Here is an 18,201-nt window from a genome sequence, read left to right on the forward strand (position 1 = left end):
TTGCAAGCAGGAAGCTCGCAGAGAACAGTTGGCTGTGCAGATGGTGGAGACGAGAAAACTTGGGGAAAAGCCACTCTCTGTCTCCAGCTCAGCACAGGGAAGGGGCTGTTTGGAGTTTGCAGGCAGAGAAGCACATCCGCAGGCCTCCTGACTTGGTCCAGCCATTGGCTAGTGAGATGGCTCAGGAAGAAAAGGCACACATATTTATCAAGAGCCTCCCATGTGAGCAGAGCTGGAGGTGGGGGTGGGGAGTGGGGGTGGGGCTATCTCCCAGGGTCTTTTCTCTGCCCCAGGTTTGTGGAAGGAAGCTCAGAAACATCCACTGAGCAATTGGTTTATGCCCACCCCAGATGCAGTGCTAAGTAGACAGGCTGGAAACACTATCCTTGCCTTTAAGAAGCACTTGATGCAAACGGAGAGATAAGAATTAATATACGGGGACTAATTCAAAATCAGCGATGGGCTGACCTTCTGGCCATGATTCTGGGTAAGTGAGAAAAGGACAGGTAAGCACAATCTCAGCATCCGAAGCCACCATGGTAACTATGTGGGGACATGCTGTTGGTACTCCTGGTGGGAGACCATGCCGGACTCACCCCTCCGCTCAGGGATCTGATCGCTGTTAAGAATTAGCTCTTGACTACGTAAATAAAAACTAACCTTAAAAAATAAAGAACCATAGACATAATGTATTATTGTTTTTTTTTTTTTTTTTTTTTTTTTTTTGGATCATAGACTCCTTGGAGAAATTTATAAAAGCAATGATCTTGCTTCTGGTGGTGGGGGGAACCCCACATATAATTTCTGAGGGTCCAGGTTTCCCTCAAAGTCAATTAATATGACCTTGGGCGTGAGAGGATGATTCAGGATATTACGATACATCCTTCCAGTGGAAAGGTAAGCCGTTTCAAATAATAATGCTTATAATAACATCGAGGAAACTGCTTGGTTATAGAATTAAAAGAAGCAAAACCAGGAGGCAACAATTTTATATACTTGTGATCTCCATTAGCTACAAAATCCTGATTAAAAGCTACCAAGACTACTTAGGTCCAACCCCAGCTCCTCATAAGCCCTGTGGCTTCATTTCTAAATAGTACTTTCTGCCTAGGGTTACTGTGAGAATTAAGTGATAAAATATACCATAGATAAGGCACTTAGCACAGTGCCTGATATTGAGAAAAATCTTTAATAAATATTATTATTATATTTTATTTACTTCTAAAATCACTCATAATTTAGTCTCATCATTTTATATGCATCATGTACTTATGCACACAATTCATGAAAGTGACCTCCAGGAAGGCAAAAGAATTGATTTCGGAAAGACCTTCAAATATTTTTTTCAGTAAGAATATGTGTGTACATTCCCGCAAATCACATTAGAGACTGCTGTACAAGTGTGAATATCATTACGAATGTGAACTACTCTTTGCACACCCTGTCCATAGCATGGGACATTTTGTATATAATGGAATTAATCTTTTTGCAGGCTAGAGTATCAAGACTGGGTCCCAATATCTACCTTGACCTCTCCAGGGAAAGAGAAGACACAGGCAAATGGCCACCGACTATTGCAAAAGTCTCACCAGAAGACAGACAGAAGCCTGATAGACTAGTCCTCACCAGTCTTACTCGCCTTGCTTACAGTGCTATTCTGATGCGAATGGCTCCATCCATTCCCAGGAGGTCAAATCAAGCGAATGGAATCACCCCGTGGCCATTTAATTAAGAAATGGGATGAAAACCAGGAGCTATTAAAGATCTTCTTTGAATGTTATGTTTTCTATTGTGTAAGAGAGCTTCAACGTCCAAAACATACTTTGGTATGAAATATTTGCATCTACTTCCCCCTCCCTAGAGACTTGGGGAGGTGGGGTGGAGGAACAATTAGCAATCCCTGGCAAGGAGCCAATCAAAAGAGAATGAGAGGAAGCCCGATCGTCTAAGAATCAAGTAGAAGTTATTCTGAGACATGCATTTTTGAGAAGTAACTGAAGGAAAGTTTCGAAATTCATGAAGTTTAAATTACCCAAACAACAGAACTCCTATGAGAAATTTTGTGACTGATGAAGACAAGATGAAATCAGCAGAGAGGAGAACATATGTTTCCTGATGAAGAGGAAATTTCCAAACCATCAGGAGAGAGGAGGGGAAAGCGTATCTTTGTCAGAAAACACAGCCCCTTACAGTGCCTCGGATGCTAAGGAAAGGTAGGGAGTTACGTGTTTGAGTATAGCGGTAATCTCATAAACGGTCTGATGTTTTCAGGAGGACATGCTCAAAGTTCTCAGTCAAAGGTGGGATGGGGGACAGCGATATATACCCGTCAGCAGTAATAGGAAAGAAAACGTGTCTCCTGTTGTCGTCTTTATTTATCGACTAAATATTTAGTGAGCATCTTCTGTTTGTCAGTCCTGTTCTAGGCACTGTCTTTTTCTAGCAGCGAAGGAGCTAGACAGGAGTTGCCTTGTTCAGATGGGCACACAGGTAACTAATGAGGAAACATAAACATAAACATAAACTAACACAGATGCAGTTAGTACTAAGTGCCATGAAAGACATAAAACAGGGCGAAATGATGGTGCCTGGGTTGATCAGTGAGGCCCTGTCTGAAATATGCACAGTGGTTGGATAATAAGAAGAAATCGCCTATTTCAATATTTGAAGATGACAGGCTTCATTCACGTCGAAGCATCAGCAAGTGCAAAGGCTCGGAGGGTGAGCTTGGTTTGTCAGAGGGGCAAGGGAGAAGCCCAAGGTGACTTCAGTGTTTAAGAAAGATGAGCAACCCTCTGCCCAGGGTGAGAGGGGCCTGGGACACTGGCGGTGACAAGCTCGTGGTCAGATATTCAGACTGTAATTCTCCTGGGGGGAGGGGAACCTACAAATGAAAGCCAGGGCTAGCCTTAACAATCCGTATTTTCTTTCTTCTCTGCCAAAAAAAAAAAAAAAAATTCCCACTTCCCAATGACACCACCATAATTACTCATTTGTTTTTATGCTACACACACGACAGATGTGACCATAGCACAGTAATGCCACAAAAAGGAGTCCTTCAAACAGTCTCCCCCCAGTTCTTTCATATGGAAGAGTGTCTCTCCACAGAGATGCGGAGTAAAATTACATATTTTAAAGTCATGATATGGTTTTCCGCTCCGTGTGTTTGTCCCCAGTCTGATACACAATTAGGCCGATTTATGTTTTACGAATTGCTTTTAAAAATATAGATTAGTTTTGTGATTATGTAACATATTTACGTGATTTCGCAGTCAAAGAAGTCCACGGTTAAAGAAATGGATTCTATCCTGTTCCTTCCCATCGTTTTCTCCTTCCTTTTCTCTCTCGATTTTAAGTTGTTTTTAATATAAGCTATGACGCTCATGCTCCTCTCTTAAGTGGTAGCAGCATGGTATAAACACCGTTCTCTAGTTTAGATTTTTCATTTTGAAATGTATCCCGGCGATCACCCCGTAGCAACCCATGGCGATCACCCATAGCAACCGATGGGGGTACTACTCTTCCTTTTCACTGCTGCATTGTACTCCCCCACGGGGATAATGTGTAGTTTCTGCAACCAGTCTTTGATAGGCAGATGACAAGATGGAAACTAGCTGCCATTTTTCACTAGATAAGAGCTAATGTTATCATCAGCATTATCTGCAGATTCAAAATTTGTGATTTCTCTGTTGATGGGCACACGCTGTGTCATAATCTATTCTTACTGAACGCGACTGCAGGGCGAGTGCGCAGTGCAGTTAGCCAAGCGAAGTGTTCGCTATGTGCATGTCCCTCTTGTGCCCGCCGGGTCATCACATGCTCGGAACTCTCCGGAAGTGACCACGACTTGTTACTCTGTGAACTACATGGTCCCCTCAGGACAGCCACTGCTCGTCTGGGGAAGGAAAGGACCAGGAACGGCTGGGATGTGAGGAATTGGGGAGGCTTAGAAACGAGCTTCATGCGGAAATGCAGTTTTGTATTTACAGACGCATTCTTTTTCTGCAAGAGCCATTTGCTTTTCTTCAGCCGAGCTCTGGGGCGCTCATCCGGAACCTTGCACGTTGCTCTGGTGGCGCTTGAGAACTTGAGGATTTCTGAAGGTCTTGGAGCTCTCTATGTCACAGCCACGGAGTGATCGCCTGCGGCCGCTACGCTGCATTTCAGAAAGCATGGACGTTGGAGTCGGGAAGATTTAGGCTTGATTCCTGGCTTTAATTCCTCCTCCCTGCCTCCAGGACCTCGTGCAAATCATGCAGCTTCTCTTATTCTCATTGTGCACAACTGTGCAATGGGGGTAAAACCGCGAGCGACCGGCGGTGCTGAGGCAGAGTAAATGACAAGAAGCAGACAGAGCCCTTGGCACAACGAGGCGTCGTCACCCTCTTCCTCATCGTCTTGCTCGTCATTATCCGCAGGGGGCCGTGTAGCCTGGTGGTTAGAGCACAGGTCTCGAACGGCCCACTTTGGTTTGAATCCTGGCTCTCCCTCTCCCACATATGTGATTTTATTCACATTTCTGTATCCATGCCTCAGTTTCCCCAGCCACATCTAGGGATAAAAATAGCATGTACCTCAGGGGATTGTGGTGAGGACTAACTTCCTGGGAAGCACCTGGGACAAGGGGTGGTCAGGGCGACGGTTTTTACCAGAAGGAAGGCAGGGCTGTGTATGTCGTGTAATGCCGGACCACCCTTGTTTTCATTTTAAAACCCTGCTCCTGAGACTGGAAGCCAGATGTATCTGGATAGTCACCCGCTCACATCTTGCTTTCCAATGTCAAAATAAATGCGGTGCCCCAAATCCTCAGCTGCCCCCTGCTCGATGCCATTCTGCATAGGCCCAGGAGGCAGCTCCCATGGGAGATACGAAGGCTGCAGGCCATCTGGTGTCAGACACGGGGAAGGGACTCCCATTCCAGCTGCAGCCTCCTCTCCGGCCCTGTCGGCCCCGTGACACGCTCCTCTTGGCGAACCCTCCAAGGTCTCGATAATTCACTGTGGTCACCATGCCCGGGCACATTGCTTGGGGAAGCGAGGTCTGAACCAAGGGTTTTGGCAGGTCTTAAAATATTGCCTTCTGTGCACGTGCAATCACATCTCCATCACGGGCACCTGGGAGTTCAGTAAGGCATAAAGGGGAGAGGAATGAGCCGCAAATGCAGCCTCTGGTTTATAATTCACCCTTGTGACAGAGAGGCCTGGGCACAGCCGATCTGGCTTGCAGTGTGAGAGCTGGGGCAATCGATGTCTTTTTTCCCAGGTAAACAAGGTGTGGGTCTTCACTCCCACAAGCAGCTACTGATTGCTTCTACAATTCCAATGGCCAAAGCTTAGCAAATGCAGTGTCCAAACTCCACTGGCTCATGTAGATTTGTTGCTTTTTTTCCCTAGAAAATGCTGGAAGGGGAGGTGGGGAGCGTTGACGACACAGATCAACGCTTGAGGAGAGCTCAGTCTGCATGCCCTGGGACAAAGCCATGTGTCTGGTTGTCCTGGGGCAGACCATCATAGAGGCCACGTTAAACATTAAGGTCCCAGAGGGAAAAAGAAGTGTACGTTTTTGCTATTTTATACTTCATTCTTAGGAAAACGCTTGGTACACTGTATATGTTGAATATATTGTTGAATAAAAGGAAGGGGAAAAAGAGAAATATTCTGATCAATCAAAAAATCATGCAATGATAGCGTTAGGGATGGGATTCAATATACAAGCTGAGCATTGCAAATATATTAAACATGGCCATCATCTCTCTGTCTCTCTGTCTCTCTCTCACACACACATACACACACAAAATGGCTGGGCTTATGCATACAACATCTGCTAAGTTGATTATTTATTGATTCCCTCAAGTCCCAGTCAAGTAATAACATTAGCTTACATGTATAGAGATACACTATATACTAGACATCATGCTAAATACATGATTTTTTTTTCACTCTCTGTGAGATATTATTTTCATCTTTATTTTTATAGATGAAGAATCTGAAATAGGGAATATTTTTTTGGGGGGTGTGTTCACTGTCGGTTAGCTTTTACATGTAGGAGCCAAGTTTTGAAATAATATTGCCTGATTAGAGTCCCCACAATTACAATCTATTTACAAGTAAAGGGTGACCTGGGGTGAAAGGGAGGCCCTTGAAGGCGTAGCGGCCTCCACAATGACATGATGAGTCTGTAGCACAGCAGGACTTAGAGCTCTGCTTTTTTTTGACTGAGAGGCTGGTGGCCTTCCCTCTACACTCCTGAAGCTTAGCTGTCGGTCACTGACATTCAAGAGCACAGGTGACTTCAACCTATGTTTGGCCTTGCAGTGAGATGTGGCAAAGACTCCTGACCATACACTAACAAAATGTTTGGCAAATTCTGCTGGGGATGCAATTTTTTCGGACAGGATGACATTAAATCTGTTCAGATTCTTAGCTGCAGGTGACAGGAAGCCAGCTAAGACTGATTAAGCAAGGATAACAAATGGAGTAGAGTGGGAATGAGGATATTTTGTTGACTCGTGCAACCGAAATTTCCTTGTATGGAAATGGGTTCAAGTGTAACTTATGCAGGGGCTCAAATGATGTTTTCTCTCTCCATCTGTGTGTCTGTCTGCCATCTCTTAGATCTGTTTCTCTCTTCGTTGGTTTATTTCTCAATCACACTCTCTCCGAGTGCAAGCTTCTGGACTTACGGACCTCGCAGTCTTAGGAGAAGAAGAATCTTCTCTTTGCCAGGGGCCCGATCAATCCCCAATTGGCCCTTTTGGGGTCATATCTGTGGCCCTGGATCAAGGTTATGTCCAGGAGGAGAGTACGCTGAATCCACTAGCTGCAGTCACATGGCCATTTCATTGGTTCAGAAGGCAAATGGGTCAGAGTGGAGGATTTTGCAAAGGAAAAAGAAATATCCTGTAACCAGAAGGAAGAGAGGAGATACTGGGCAAGGCAGCAGGTGAGCAGGCCATTACCGACCTACGCGAGAGCCGTAGGTTGGCTCACTAAAACCTTAATGTCCTGCGCAAGTGACTTATGAAGTATCATAGATTTGTCCCGCTCTAGTGTGACGGGGGTGTTTGTTAAAAAAAAAAAAAAAAAAAAAAAAAAAAAAGGTCCGCACTACCTGCTGAACCATTTTCCCAGAATTGTCTTATTACAGGAAGATTTAATCATTTATCATTTGAAAACCACTTCCCAACATCTGAAATGCCAGTAGTCGCGGAAGTTGAAGATACATGGGATGTCGAGTTGGCAAAGAGTCGGGTAAGGCAGAGAGAGCCCCTCTCGGCTCATCACAGCATCAAGCGAGGTGATGTTTATTGATGATCTCCTCAAGCAGGGTGGATGTCTTCATAAGCCCGAGAAGGAGAGAAAGTAGCAAAAATGACAGAAAGAAGCCGAGGAGAAAACGTGACAAATATCGAAGCGGGTAGGAAATTGCTTTAAAAAACCCAGAAATCCATGGAGAATATTGAACTATCTTTGTCCGTAGATGAGCAGACAAGTGTAATTCTGCACTGCTGGTTGAGAGGCCTGGGTGTGAGCTCGGATACCCATTCACCATTGTTTGAAGAATGATAGGCCTCTTTGGGCCAGGAAGCTCGCATTAGGCTCCCGAACTAAGTTACTGAACTCTGTGATCGCCCCCCTCTCAGCCATGACACAGAAAGGTCTAGCATTTCTTATGAGTTGTGTTCTTTCTTTGCCTCTGCCATGTCCCCATCCACCCCACCCCCACTTTTTTTTTTTTTTTTTTTTTTTGCATCTGGGCATATGACAATGAATGTCTCTAACTGACATCTAAATCCTCATCCTGGAAACCGCACATTGGCATTTTATTTAAGGCAACTTCTGTCGACTGTCAGAAAAATAAATGAAGAGAGAATGCAATGTGAAAAATGAGCAGGAAAGTTGGAACCTTCTGAAGGACTCGACAGTGGGAAACGCAGAGCAAGAGAGAACTGTGACCTCTTTCACTGAGCCTGGTCACTTTGACTGTGGTGATAAGAAGTCACTGAACTCATTTTGTCCGGCTATTGGAGATGCTTCTGTGAATGAAGATTGGAGGGGCTGGGAGCACACGCGAGCAGGTCATTTTGCCTGAAATATTATATGATGCAATGGAGAGACCCTGGGACTTAAGTTGAAGAGATCTGGGTGAATTAAAATAATATGATTACAACACTCGTACCAGTAACAACAGAGATGGTCCAACTAGGCAACTTAACATGGTCTCAGTGGACCCTTATAACAACCTAGTTATGCGCATTTTACAAATGAGGACATGGGCACTGAGGCCAGATAAGCAACGCCGCTCCAGCCTACAGGACTAATGAGTGACTGAGCTGGGATTTAAATGTAGCTGTCTCTGTCTCAAAGCCTATACGTACTGATATCTGTCTATACTGTCTGGGCCCTAAGTCAGGTTCTGTTACTACCTTCCTTTGGAATCCTGGGAACGTCACTTTCACTCTAAATTTATTCACCTATAAAATGAGATTGTTCTAAAATCTATAGAAACCAATCTTTTTGAGCATGAGAGCCTTCTCCCCGCCCCACCCCCCAAAGGCCAATGCATTTTTTTTTTTTTAAGGCACTCAGGCAATTCTTTAAAGAAATTAGTCATTAAGAAAATAAAGAAAATATAACTTCTGGGTATTCAGTAATTTTCTTTATTCATAAATAATGGTTCAAAATGGGGTCTCCAGAGTCATACACTTTGTCTATGTCTATGCCTAGTGTCTGCTGCTCATTAGCTGTGTGGCTTTGGGTCATCGGCGTAACAACCCCGAGTCTCACTCCCCTCATCTATACGGTAGGGCCAATATCTCCCTCAGAAGATGGTTGCAAAGAGCGAGTGAGTTTCTATTAGAAAAGCACTTGGAAAAATTGCCAGAGAACAGGAATGCAACATAAGTCTTAGCTATTATTATTAACTTGTAGTTCATCAATCATAGCTACAGTAATATTTTAATATTATCGCAGATCTACTAATATTTCAGAAAAGACCAGATCTATACTCAGAAACTCTAGGAAGATCACAGGGTTCTGAAGCATAACTAGAGAAACCAAAAGACAAAGTTATTTCGGTGCTTTCTTCTAATTTGAGCATTGTGTATTAAAAAAAAAAAATCTCTTAGGTCCCAATTTCCTGATGGCATAGAGTGACTTCTCAGGACTTCTCTGGTGATGAGGAGAAAATAGTTTCAGGTAAATGTTTTTTTCTGCTGGACCGGAAGCTCTCAGAGGAGGGAATTTCCAGGTGATTCATGTTTGTAACCACCAGCCCCGCACCTTCACGTCTGCTTCACCATTACGAAACACGTGACCTTGTAAATAGTAGGTGTCTACCCAGTGTGTGAGGGAAGGCAGGAGAGAAAGGAAGGCGGGAGGAAGGAACGTGACAGGTACACAGTACCTGTTATAAAACAGGGGGGTCTGGAAGTTGTCTGTATGGGAAAAGTTCAGGAAAACAGTTGGATGTGCAGCCCAGGAAGTGAGAGGAACTATCGGGAGGGAGTGTCACCTGCATTAAGGGGACATTTGAGAGCAGGGACCAGAGCAGCACCACGTGCAGCCTGTGGTAACAGTCGAATGTTCGTTTCAAATACCACCTCCTTTCCTCACTGCTCACTTCCTCCCCGAGCCTCTGCTTCTCCGGGGCGTCCATGGCACGGCCACTCTGTCCTCTTTCACTGAGATGTTCCTTGCTCCTCCCCTCCGCCCTCACTCTCTGGCTTTTCCTATCCAGAAAACCCTGCTGAGCGTGAGATGGGATACAGGCCGCTGTGTGTGCTAAACTGGGTGTCATCACAGTGAGTGATGATTTAGAGCCGGGATTGAGAGCCTGGTCCCCCAGCCCCGCCTCAAGGGTTTACTTTCTCACTGTGACCTTAGGCAAATGCTTTATCCTCTCTGTGCCTCACTTTACTCCTCCAGAAAATGGGGATGCTACTGATAAGGGGCTACCGTGAAGACGAAAGACACCCAGAACTACGCCTGGCAAATGGTAACTCTTTGTCCTTGTCAATAATCCTGCAAACTGCTTCTTCTGCCTGGAATCTGATCGAACCCACGTTTTTCTCTTTCCCTGGTTTCACCCTGTGTGTCCTTTAGTCTCAGCAGAAATGCCGCCATCTTGGAAATACCCCTTCACGTCCACGGTCTAGCTCAGATGTTCGTCCTTTTTGCCCGTTCCATGCTGGGCACAGACGACATGCATTTTGCTCTACGTCATAAAGTGAATCATTTCCCTCTCCGCACTGAACTTCTTACATCCACCAGGCTTCTTGAGAGCAGGTGCTGTGGCCATGCACTCTTTTATCCCAAACATCTGGTGTCTCCACAAAGCGACCCTTCATGTCTCAGGGTTGGCTGTTTGGTCGGTGGGGGAGGGCCGGCCAGATGCCTGCCTGGAGGCTTCCCAGCCTGATATTGGAATCCAGACCTCCCAGCCTGACATCAGAATCTGGATGCCCAGCTGATAAAGGCCCACCCTAAAGCCCTGGCACCACTACCCTAACCCAGATGCTCAACTGACAGTCCCCATTCTATACCCTTCCCCGACATAACCCTATAAAAACTATGCCCTACTGTCCCAGGGCATGACTTCTCTGGCCCCTCTCCTCTCTGGACCAGCGAACCTCACCCGGGAGCCCTCTCCCAATAAGAGCTAGGTTTGGGGGAAAGACGGGTGAGAGGTCACTTTCCACCTCTGCCACCCTCCTGTGTCAGCTTTGTGGGCCCTGAGTCCGTATAATTTCTCACGGATTCACCACTACTTTAATTTAGACTCCTTCAGTGCCTCATCCGGACTCTGCAGATCGTTACAGACCGTTTCTATCTTGTTCCCTTGTCCCCAACTACTCTTTCCCATATGCCCTACATACTGCAAGATTAATCTTCCTAAAATGCAAATTCAATTATTGCTTATTTCCCTGTCTCTCCCACTAGACTGTATATGTATTATATCTTTCCTTATGTCCACAGTCCCAGAATAATGTCTGATGCAAAACAGTGCTCAAATTACCTAATGTTACTTTTTCTCCTTTTCTATGTTTATATCCTCAACCCTTAAAAAAAAAAGCAATTCATATGCCCACCAGGATGGTAACAGATAAATATATAGTGGCGTATTCATAGAATGGAAAAGCGAACAGAAGATGAAATCGGAAAGCTAGATCTGCTTGTTAATTAGCAGGGATAGTTCTTAAGAAACAGACTCTCCAGTGAGCAAAGTCAATTTTGGAATGATACACACAGTATGCACAATTTCTCTAAATTAATAACACTCTCGAACTCTGTGTTTTTATGGTTAGTCAAACTGTGTAAGATATGGACCATATATGCAAAAAAAAAAAAAAATCATTACCTCTCAGGGAAAGGTAGAAAAATGTCATTGAGGAGAGCAATGTGTAGAATTTGGGTTTATTTACGAGAGAGAGAAGGAGACGGGGGAGAGAGAGACAGAGACAGAGACAGATAAGGGAAGGAGAGGGAACAGGAAAGAAGGAGAGAGAGAGATGGCAAGAAATCCAAATAAACTACAATACAGAAAGTGCTGAGCTAGATATAGTAGAGAGGGAACTTGTGGCTTCTTTTGTCCCTGGGCAAGGTGAAGGAGAAAAGCTGCTGAAGATTGAAAGGAGGAATCAGCCAGACTTTTACCAGACCTTGTGGTCAACATGCTGGATCAGAATCTGTGGCGCTCCAATCAACCTATCAGAGGGCGAGTCTTCACCCACCTGAGGACCCTTTACCTGGGGCGCTTCACGCGGTACCCAGAAGTGGACATTGAAGGCTGGAGGTCGGAGGGCTTAGGGGAATTCAGAGGGTGTGGACTTTTCAGAGCGCGAGGCAGAGAGTGGAGAGAAGACCCAAGGCAACAGGTGTTTGTGAGCAGCTGACGGAAGGGTGAGAGCTGAGACATGTCCCTCAAGACACGAAGGGCCTTCACCAGGCACAGGCAGCAGCCTCGAGACCTGGGGGCCAGTGCGGCCAGATAGGGAGAAAACACCTCAGGCTCAGAGAACCAGGGTGGGGCTCACCACAAAAAGAATGCAGTGCCCCTGACAGCTGGTGGCTGGTCCCCAAAGCAGAGTGAGATCTCTAGAAGCTACTCAGTGCTCAGATCCCAAACCCTGTTGAAGAGAAAGTCCTGATTCTACTCTGAAATCAGTTGAAGCCAGTGGTGCATTGAATCTACTTACAGCTGTGATGAACATCTGGGACGTTCTCAACCCAGATGATATTGGCTCAGCCTCAGCTCTAGCAACCTGACAGAGGAAGAGACACGCACTTTCTCGGGGTAAACAAGATCTTCTTCAGTTTCCACTGTTCTTTTACACAGTGTCTAGCATGCGCGCGCGCGCGCGCGCACACACACACACACACACACACACACGAGTTTAAGAAATATTGTCGAATGAATGAATAAAAACCCTTGCCATTCATCCATCTTCTGGGTCATCTTGCTGGTAGAAAATAAGTTATCATTTTGGAGTCAAAAGCTCTACAGTGGTCGGAGACACACTTTTAAATAAATGTAAGAAAAACAAAGTATATATTTTATAACACTGAATTTATTGCTAAATTTATTCAACGTAAAGGGCTGACATTCGTTTAATGGTATCTCCTTAGTTTCCCGGTGTTAAAATGTTCTTCCGTCCATGAAATTATGATATTAAATAGCTGCTTTAAAAGACGTACTTAATCAACGAAATGAAAATTTGGCTTCTCGTACCGGGCCCCCTAGCAGGCCGAACTTATTTTTATTCCTCCAGTGAATTTAGCCTTTTCCTCTCCTCATCACTGAGCTGAATGAACTTATTATCCAGGGCTCAGATTAAAAAAAATCGCCCACTCCGAGAAATATTCCCTGACTCTACAGACATTGTTTGATCTGCCTGTAATAGACGCCCGTTGTGTTTGCCACGTTTCAAAACCCTCAGCACACGTGTTTTACGAAGTCAAGGTGCGTCTCCTCCATCCCGGCAGGCTCTAAGCTCAATGAACACGAAAGATGACGTGCGTCTTTCTCACCCATGAATCCACAGGGATAATACCGTGCCTGACGCATGGTGGCTGCTCAACAGAAATATTTGCTAAATAAATGAAAAAAAAAATGTATGCCTTAGCAAATTTAGGAAAAGGGTCTGGTTTCTTTGTTTGCCTTAGTTACCCCCAGGTCTACACGGAGCACCCTTTTGTAATTCTAAGCCCCATCTTCCCTGCGAACGAAATATCCAGGTGAGCTGATGGGAAGGCAAGCTCCTGGTTCACTCCTGCCCCTCTTTATATTATAAAAGGACGAGAGGAACCAAACATATGTTTTATGGACAGTTACTCTAAGTTATCTCAGTTATTTCTCATAAGGATCTTGCGAGTTGTTATTTTATTAAACTCACTTTATTCACGAAGACGTTGAGGCTTTAAAGAGATTAAATCACTTATTCACCCGTTTCCATAGCAGTATATGGCGGGGCTGGCATCTGGGCTCGGCTCCGCCTGGTTGCAAAGACCACACTATTTTCCACTATGTTTTATGTGGCCTTCATTATTTTGTGAGGGCCCAGGGCAGGCCACCCTGAAAGCTCCCATAATGGTATATTGATTACCTTGAATTAAAGTTAGTGGACAAGCAGCTGGTACCAGCGCGTACTTTTATTCCTCCCACTTCCCTGCATCTCCTCGAATGCAGGAAATAAATCTCCTCTTTGAAAGATGCCCTCCTTGCTGTATGGGGGCCAAGAGAGTCACCCTGATCACTACGGAGAAGGGATCCAGGGCCAAAAAGCACACATAGACAAACCTCGTTATCCCTTTACTAATTTACTACGCAAGCCCAAACTTTGTTAAGATTCCTTACTCATGGACGCCCAACCCTAAAGGTCTTTGTCCTGTAAATTCTTCACAAATCTATTGCTTCCTTGTCTGAACAGTGTAAAAAGCCTGGCCGGTCTGTCACTTCTGGGAGCATCATTTATGACCTCCCGTGTGCACATACTAAATTTTTTTTTCCCCCAGTTAATCTGCTCTTGTGTCGGTCTTATTACTGTCCAACCACAAGGACTCAAGAAGGGTAGAGGCAGGAATGTCCCACTCCCAGACAATCTCCATCGACGAGACGCACCCAGGCCCCATCCGCGCTTTTGATCTGTGCAAGAATGTGAAGAGGCCAACGGCGATCCTTTCCTGGGTGTCGCGTGCCCCTCCGGGGACCGGCAGTCGAGTCTCCTCCTTACCGTTGGAGCAGGCACGCACTGGCACCCTTTCCCACTCCATCAGTAGGAAATCATTACCGCATCGCTAGGAAAATGAAACAGTGCAGGTTCTACAAGATCCACGGTGACACTGAGAAATGAGCTGCCACCAGAGCCGCGGAGCCGGATTTGTACGCCTGCCAGCCGGATCACAAAGAGGCCCTCGCACATTTGTCTCGGGAGACAGGGAGCTTTAATTGTGGTGCATAATCAACACTCAGGCATCCAAGAGCAGACCGGTCGAGTGTACCAGGAGCTTTGGTCATGGGGCTGGGTGGAGAGGCCAAGCCCACATTCTCTACACCAAAGCCCAACTCAATGAATTACGGGATCATCACTGCCCTGAGCCCAAAGGATTCTGGATGCTTTGTGGCCAGGCGACCTTCTCAGCAACATCCCTGCTGACTCTTTGAATGTCCCTTTGGAATATTTCTTTGTCTCGAAGCTCCCTATTTGCTGAATGGCCCACCACTGGACCTCCTGGTCAGTGTTTCCTAAGTGTGGGACCCCCCTCAGAGGTTTTTGACAGAGAGGATGAAACATTAAATGGCAGTAACGAGTCTTAGAGCCACTCACAGTCTTCTTGGCTGTTTTGCATTTCAGGCAGCGAGGAGACCCCAACACGCACTATCTTAACCACCCTCTAATACTTCCTGATCTTCCCCTTTGACAGAAGTAGCAACCTCCAGCCCATCTGAGATTCCATAATGTTTTTTTTTTTCATCTTATTCGTTTTTATTCTTGATTCCTTTTAATGATGAATGGTGCACATTTTCCATTTATGGTGATGTTAGAAGGTATCTTTTAAAGATGCATGTATTCATATTTAATAAGAGAGCCAATTTAAAGAAAAGGGGACAGAAACATAGCACAGCCTTTTTGAAGATGGTACATAAATAATTGAGATTTGGGAAACACAGCTTCTGATTATTTCAGCATCATTCTCATCTGGTTTCTCAGTTTGTCCCCCTAAGAGTCTATCCACGGGTTCCAGTAACAAGAACAGAGTTTCACTGTTTTTCTTCTCTTCCAGTAAACCAAGGTTCTGACATTAAAGAAGATAATTACATTCCTGAGAGAGCCTCCTCTCTCTCTCAAAAAAATTCACATTACCTTTGACTGTTTTATTTATGATGAGCTTCCAGTATTCTCCCCACTCTGCTTACCTTCTAATGAATGATTTTGGTTTTCACCTGTTCTCTTGAAAGTACTGTGCAGAACTGAATGTGTAATACCAGGTTTTTGGGGTCGATGAACACAAAGTACCGCATTTCTCTCATCGGAGTCATCTTCTTACTTAACACAGCTCATTATCACCTTGAAGTCTTCTGTTTTTTTGTTGTTTGGTTGCTGTCATTCCACGCTCTTACAGATATTGCCACAAACACGGTGTGTCTCTGAAAATCCCTAGGCACTTGTAGATGTATCTAACAGCTTCTTGAACATTATGTTTAGCACAGAATAATGTAATACTCAAGCTTCGAAGGCAGATTAAAAAGAGTTGAATCCTGACTGTGTTTTGCCAGCCAAGTGCGAGACCCAAGCAAGACCCAAGATCTGGGATCATGGAACTATTGCCCATGAGGCTTGATTGCTGGCTAACAATTTCCAAATATGAAAAAAAAAAAAAAATCTCACCCATGCTATTAAGTAGAAGGAAGGCAGAGAACAGTAGCGATTTGGATTTATTAACGATCAAAAACTGAAAGTCGACATTTGAGATTCACAATAAATATCGAAATGCTGTATTCCCAGTTCTCCACAAAAACGCACTGAGGCAACACTCTCCCCACCCCCCGATTTAAAATATCGAGGATTGACAAACTTACTGGCTTCCGCTGGGTGGGATGTTATCTCAAATCAGCCAAGTCTGTGGGGGCGGGGGATGGTAATCAAGGTCATTTTATATACATGCGACAACAGAAACTCACCCTTGACGGTGGCAGAAAGTCATCAGAGATGAGGGACAGCAGGATGACCAGACACATCCAAAAGTTGTGCGTTGCAAAGAAATATAGATCTGGTTGCTCTGAGATTGTCTTTTTTTATGTCTCCCCATGATAGAAAAGTAGAAATACAATCATAGAAAAAGGTCTGACTGAGGCCCACTATCTCATTTCTATACATGCACGCTCCACTGTTTTTTTTTTCCTGACATTGTGATTTTTATATTCTTACTGTAGCCGGCTGTATCTACCCACAACTTCCCCTGCACTGAAATCCTGTCTTCACCCAATTCTGAAATATATTATTTTACCAATCCAAATATGTCAGGGATTTTATTGCATTTGCATTTCAAACCTGATAAAATCATTTTCCGGGTTGACATTTTTCCTTGAAGGCAACTTCAAATTGAATATTTTTTTCCTTGTTATCTCTTTCTCCCTTTTCAGTCCAACTTCACTTTCGGATTGCAAATCCCTCAATGTTGAGAGAAAGGCAATGACCCACTGTTACCATTTTTCCCTCCCCGGCACGTGGAGAGGCGCAGCTTTGCATTTCTAAGTCGAGTCTATACTTACAGAAAACCTTTTGCGAGCACCTTAAAATATCTTCATTGCCCATATCTCACAAGCTGATCTTTGCTTTTTGCCAGGTGCTACCAGTGGATGTCTCGTATGGAAGATGAGGTTAAGAGAGACACACTCATATTTGGGTTTTCAGAGAGCACCCTTCACCTATGACCCTCATTTTCTATTTCCTTTAAGCACTTGTAACAGACGCTATCAGCTTGGGGTCAGATGGTTCTGGATGTGGATAAACGAGAAGAGTAAAATGTAAAACACATAGGACTTGGGAAGGTTCGATTAAGTAACACCTAGTATAGTGCGACGCATGAGTGTGAACCGTTGTGAGTTACTTTTGATCTGTTTCACATTATTATTATTCTTATTTTTTTCATCAAACCCCTTCTTAGGAAGATCTCTGAGATGAACCATTTATGCTGGGAAACTCCAGAGTTTAGTAAGGAAAAACGTGAAACATGGAATCAGAAACGCTGGCTTCAGTTTGGAGCCCCTTGAACCTGAGTGACACAGAGTGTGTTACTTGACCTCTTAGAACTTCAGCTCTCACCTTTGCAAAAGCAGGGAAAATCACCTGTAATTTGCAGGGTTGGCGTGAAGATGCAGTTAGACGTGTTGCCCAGAATAGTTTTGCAATCTGCAGAACATTGCTCTCTCCAACGTTAATAAGGGATATTATGTTTAGAACTTCTATGCGCCAGCCACTAAGCCAGAATTTCATACTCTTTGTCATACTGTATCTTTACTATGACGCTATGTAATATGCATCCTTTCCAGTTTGATACAGAAAGAAACCGAGGCACCAAGAAATTAAACTCTTACCGATGTAAGTAGCACAGGCAGGGTTCATTCTCAAGTTGTTGACTCGATTGTCATTATCGGTGTGTTCACTCTGCCGGAGGTACAGGTCTTTTAAACCCTAAAATTAAAAGGGAAAACAAATGGAAATTATTATGAAAGAAGAGAAAGAAATTTAACGTTCAGAGAAAATTTTTCTTGGCACTTCCTCAAAACACTAATTGAAAACTTGTTTAAACACCCAGGACTGCTATCCAGATGGTGAAACATATAATTAAAATAATTACCCTAAATCTGGCAATCTAGAATTATCATTTATTATTATTAATATAGCAACTATTCAGGCAAAATTAACTTTTTTTTTTTTTTACTTCAAATTTTTTTTTCAGTACTATTTAGCACAGCTCCACAGACATGAGGGTTACCTGGCTTTTGGATAGTCTTTCATTTACACTCACCTTCACGCATAAGAGTCTGTCTTCCTCCTCTCCCCCTACCCTGTACTGAACAATTTGCCCAATAACACAATAATACCGCAATGGGCGGCAGTCACATTCTCATGACAAAGATGGGGCTAATACGCCACATGGCCACTAAGTGACAAGACAGAGGTTTGGTTTCTAAATGTCT

This window comes from Rousettus aegyptiacus, unplaced genomic scaffold (assembly GCF_014176215.1).
Source record: "Rousettus aegyptiacus isolate mRouAeg1 unplaced genomic scaffold, mRouAeg1.p scaffold_m13_p_8, whole genome shotgun sequence".
Taxonomy (NCBI): Eukaryota; Metazoa; Chordata; class Mammalia; order Chiroptera; family Pteropodidae; genus Rousettus; species Rousettus aegyptiacus.